The sequence below is a fragment of the Prionailurus bengalensis genome, chromosome X (genome assembly GCF_016509475.1).
Source record: "Prionailurus bengalensis isolate Pbe53 chromosome X, Fcat_Pben_1.1_paternal_pri, whole genome shotgun sequence".
NCBI classification, from domain to species: domain Eukaryota; kingdom Metazoa; phylum Chordata; class Mammalia; order Carnivora; family Felidae; genus Prionailurus; species Prionailurus bengalensis.
In genome coordinates, this window is record NC_057361.1 from 112,315,039 (window position 1) to 112,320,488 (window position 5,450).

A 5,450-nucleotide genomic window follows, 5' to 3' on the forward strand; every position below is an offset into this window, starting at 1 on the left:
TCTTCCCACCATGTACAGAGTATGGTCAGCAGAAGAGTGCAGAAAGCTTAGATGGAAACGCTTGGATACGATTCCAACCACATTCCCATCCACAAAATGAGGATTCCTAACGATTCCTAGGAGGCCATTGCTCTGTATGGTAGACAAACTCTTTTAGCTTCTTTGTATTGGAAGCCTGAGAACCAGACATGACCCATTTCTTCCCTGGGACCTAATATCTGTCATGCCCCAGAGCCTGCCATTGCCCCTGACCCTACAATGCCTACCACACGTTCACATTAAGACCCTCGAACCCCTGCTGTCAAGTTTCAGTAAATACTCATATCCCTTCTAGACCCCAGGTTTCATTAATCAAGAGAAATCAAGAGCCTGAAACGTCACAAGGAAACAAATAGGAATGATTCATCCTCTAACCTGGACACCAGACCCAACAGGTTCCCGGACATCCAGAAACATCTGCACATGTCCATGAGAATCGAAACGTCCCCTGCCTCATGGAAGGTTCATTGACAGCACCCACGCAGGTGCAGGTACCAATGGGGCCTGGTCTCTCATGGGAGCATGGCATCAGGGCAAAGAAAATACAAAACAAGAGCTAAACTATCCCCATTGAAAAGGGGGACACGACCTCCCCCTTCCTTTCTCTGGGAACATGGACTTTGGAAAACGTGTCATTGTGCGCTCTCTGCCCCTTCGCAAACCTTTTGAAAAGCTAAACAAGCCTCTTGCCAGTTTTAAAACCCAGCCTCCTGACACATGGAGGGGGAAGCAGACACCATAAGCAGTGCCCAAGAGCCAACACACATCCGGGACAATGGACGAAAAGGTCCCTGGAGGATAAAAGAGGCCTAAGCAACAGCAGTTCCTTCTCAGAAGGGCCTCAGGTGATTGTCACCTGCAACAAGACAGCAGGGGGAAGGACGACCCACCCTACCCCGTGGCCTTCCTTCACAGGCCCATGGGACCACAGAGTAAGGATGAAACAGCAGAGCCGTGCCTGCTGGCAAACCCACACTCCACGGGGAACGTGGAAAACAACACCCTGTTCTCCTAGTGAACGTGTCAACTCAACAAGACAGGCATAGTTTCTCATGTGGCATCCACCATGTCCACTGTCTTCTCGCCCCCAGTTATGCTGACCCCAGGGTAGTGCGTGAGAAGCGACAAAGGAAGGGGACACACCCCTGAACCCACAATTCCTACCACAACTTTCACTCCAAGTCCCTCAGCCCACCCAAGGTCAAGATTCCTTCTCTTCCCAGGGTGCCCTCAGAGCCTTTGTGGGCCCCAGATTTCACTTATCAAGTGAAATCAAGCGCCTGAAAATGGAGGTTGATAACCACAAAGGCTCATTAGCAAATGTCCTTGATGTTCTAAAGGTCCCCTGCCTCATGGAAGGTTCATTGACAGCACCCACACGCCGCTCCTCTTCCCGCCATGTGCAGAGTATGGTCAGCAGAAGAGTGCAGAAAGCTTAGATGGAAACGCTTGGATACAATTCCAACCACATCCCATCCACAAAATGAGGATTCCTAACGATTCCTAGGAGGCCATTGCTCTGTATGATAGACAAACTCTTTTAGCTTCTTTGTATCGGAAGCCTGAGAACCAGACCTGACCCATTTCTTCCCTGGGACCTAATATCTGTCATGCCCCAGAGGCTGCCATTGCCGCTGAACCCACAATGCGTACCACACTTTCACACTAAGACACTCTACCCACCCCCTTGCAAGTTTCTTTACACTCCCAGAGTTTACTCATAAATCCCTTCTGGACCCTAGGTTTCCCCAATCGCGAGAAATGAATGGCCCAAAATGGCGTATAGAAACAAAGGCCCAAGGATGAATCCTCCACCCTGGACACCTGACCCAGGAGGCTCCCGGACATCCAGCTCATCAGCTCATGTCCGTGAGAATCTCAACGTCCCCTGCTTCATGCAAGGTTCATTGACAGCACCCACACGCCACTCGTCTTCTTGCCACGGGCAAGGTATGATCACCAGAAGAGTGCACGAAGTTTTGATGGAAACGCGTGGATACAATTCCCACCACATTCCAGTATGCAACATGAGGATTCCCAGTGATTCCTAGGAGGCCATTGCTCTGCATGGTAGACGTACTCTTTCAGCTTCTTTGTAAAGGGCGTCTGACAACCTGACAACCCCACATTGGGTAGCACTACGGAGAACAGTAGCATGGCCTCTCAAAAAATTAAGAATTGAGCTCCTATATGATGTATCAATCCCGTATGTGGGCGTTTATGTAAACGACAGGAAGCCACTACGTCAAAGACCCATACTCATCCCATATCCTCGCTACAGTATTAGTCTCACCATGTAAGACATGAGAGACTTGTGAGCATCCATCAACAGTATAAATGGATAAAGGAAATGTGGTACATGTATCCAATGAAACAATCCTCATCCGTGGAAACGTGCGCCTATGACAGGGAACCAGCGTAACAACGAACCCACTCCATTTCAAAGGCCTTACCTCGTGCTCCTTCGGCAGCACAAGTGCAAAGGCCTTACCTTCAGGTGTTCGATATCCATTCCCTTTCTGTCACCGACATACATAAGAGGAATGAAAATCCACTTCAGGCTAACAGGGTTTGACATGAAATACTTCACACCAAGAATTCATAACTCATTAACATCCCCGCTGGGAAGTACACATTCATTGAGTACAGGCCTCATAACGCAACTGATGTGGCAGGCTCCAGAGTGGACTCCTGGGCAAGAGCCACCAAGCCGGACCCCACCTTAAATTGGGAGGGTCACCTTGTCTTTCCCTCAGGGTCCTGAGTTTGAGATGCCACCAATTAAACAGTCCCCCTTTTGGAAGCGTCAACCTTGGGACTTATTTTGTTAAGTGCCAGTCCTCAGAAGACTTACCCATAAAACATTCATCTACGTCTTCCCCATCCCTCTCCCCAATGAAATGACCCAACATGACTTTGATGGGCAGTGGGCGGGCACGAGTGTGTGTGGAAGAAGGAGGAGGCAGCACGGTTATTAAGTTGTACAACTGCTTTTGACAAGCAAACAAGCCATTCTTGTTCACTTTTGTACCTACCGCCTGGCGAAGGAACATGTGTTGGGGCACAGGGTTTTCTAAGTACCTCAGGTCTCAGGTTTTCACTGGGTAGGAAGTCGTAATGACCCCCATCTCCCACGGCTTGAAAGTAACTGAACCAAGTACAGGGATAAATGAAAAGTCTCTGAAATGTCAACATGCTGCGGAAAGGCTACATACGTTAGTGTCTAACCACAAAGAAATGTGGATCCTTTGGACTTTGGGGAGTGCACATCAGGCTCTGCGATGCCACCTCCTGGATAAAACTGGTGCGAACAAAGCAACAGAGGAACCAGAGGTGTGTCTGACTCTAGAGGTCACGAGGGTCTTTGAATGCACCTTAGAGCCATTCGTCTTTATGCTTAACACTCTCACACCCAACCGTCAAAGTCTTCGCCGGATTTTCACCAAATTAACCCCTGCCCAGAAAAGAAGTAACTTTATACAGAGAAGGAAAGAGAGGAGACCTTTGGGCACTGCCAGTTGCCAAGCACCCTCCAGCCCCAACGTGTCGCTGAGTGACATCAGCTTCCATGTCAGACGTCCAAGGCAGCCAGGAAAGAATGCAGCTCAGAGAACGGCAGGGTCTGGGATGCTGGGCTACCTCCTGGCATCACAGCAGAGTTAAAGAGGTCCATTTCCAAAGAGATGCCCAAGGCCCTCTGAGAATAGTTGCTGGCCCTGTGAAAGGAAACAAAATGTAGCTGAAATTATAGCCAAAGGCTCAAGAAATGAAGTGCAAGCGGGGTCTGCACAGGTGGCAAGAGGATCTAAACCAAGCCATGATCCTTTGCTCCCATAAACACATTCTGGAAACGGTGTCCTAATTTCTTCAGTACCTCCTGTGTGCTGAGCACTTCATAAAGACGATCACGCTTGATTTTCACACCACGCCTGAGAGCAAGAGCAAGGTGTCATTTCCATTTTGCAGATGTGGAAGCTGAGGCTCAGAGATGACAGGAAGAAAGGGCCGAGGGTCTTTCAGACTCACATACTGGAAACTTATTGTGAACGAAACACGATGGGTGACACGGTCTCGGCAACATCTGCAAAGCCAAGAAATAGCTAGAATGTACGGAAGGGGAACCTGCAAAGAAGTATTGACCCACATGTTGCTTGAACTGTTAGCCTGTGCTTCTAGGACGGCTGCCACATAAATGCCCGCCCACCCACCCCAGCGGGGGTGGGCCGGGAGACTGTCACCCTCTGGCACCCACTTGGTGTACAGGTCTCATCTTTCTCGCCTCTCCTAGGTACTCCTGGCTTTCAATTAATTCAGATCCACGACTTAAAAATGTTACATTCAGACCTGAAGAAATGCACCTGAGCAGTGCTCCCACAATCTCGGAGTTCCTGAAGTTTGTGTCTGACCATCCCATCCAGTCCATCCTGCTTCTGCCTGGTAGTAGAAAGCGATTACCAAAAGGTTAAAAAGGCTCAAGATCAGGGTCTTGTGGACATCTGACATTCTAATAAAGCCAACGCGTGTGTAACAGTGGCACGCAACGGTAAGCAGAGGAACACGAGGAAGGTCCGGGAGAAAGATGCCACTGACTCCTTGAGGAAATTGACTCAAGACATGGAGTCTCTACCACGGAGTTAACAAGTAGTGTCTAGGGAGTGACCCCGACCTTGTGGGAAGCGCCCACGTTAGAGACTCAGGGATGGGATTTCCACACCACCTGGAAGAAAGGGACAGCTGACAGGAGGCAAGTGCTATTCACCCAACACCTCTGGCCTCACACAGCCTAAGGTTGCTCTTACCCGTATGGCTGGTCTTGACTGTCGGTTCAGGGTCCTCTCCTCTCATTACGGGTCCACCGGCTGACCGGAACTGGACGTTCCCATCACAGATCCTGAGGGAGGTGATGATTGTACAAATCTACAAAGAGACTTACCTGTGGAAGGTCAGCTTGGGACCGCTGCAGGAAAATTAGGTCACTTGGAAACTCACAACACGAGTGGATGGGGCAAACTTCCTCTTTCCCTCATCCAGAGCAATTTCTGAAAGTGGTCGGTGGGGCCAGAGGACCCAATCATGCAGCCTGTGTGAAGCAGGCCAAAAGAGTGAAAGAGAATGTAAGACAGGAACTGCATGAATCAACCCACAAGGTGAGACTGCGGCTTTAGAGGCTGGCTGACTGTCCCCTCAGCACGAACCATGGTGCATCCCGCCTTCATCAACCAGCACAGGGGAATTCTTAAATATTATGTTAAGAGGTATCACCACTCAGTGGCGAGAAGGGGTGTCTCAGAACTCCCATGTCGCTCTTCACTAATGAAACCGTCCACTCATACACAATTGCGGGTAACAAACCTTTGGAATGGGTGGTGGTGTTCTCACTTTGTTACCAATGGCTGACACCGACATACCAC

General features: G+C 49.6%; 1 long non-coding RNA gene across 1 annotated transcript; it reads right to left on the bottom strand.

Moving 5' to 3' along the window:
* Positions 1–1,535: 1,535 nt before the first annotated feature.
* LOC122478025 lies at positions 1,536–4,117 on the bottom strand. Its single transcript, XR_006295813.1, has 2 exons — positions 3,914–4,117; positions 1,536–3,755 (listed from the first exon to the last, which is right to left on the bottom strand). It is a non-coding gene; the product is annotated as an uncharacterized LOC122478025 (long non-coding RNA).
* Between the last annotated feature and the right edge of the window lie 1,333 nt (positions 4,118–5,450).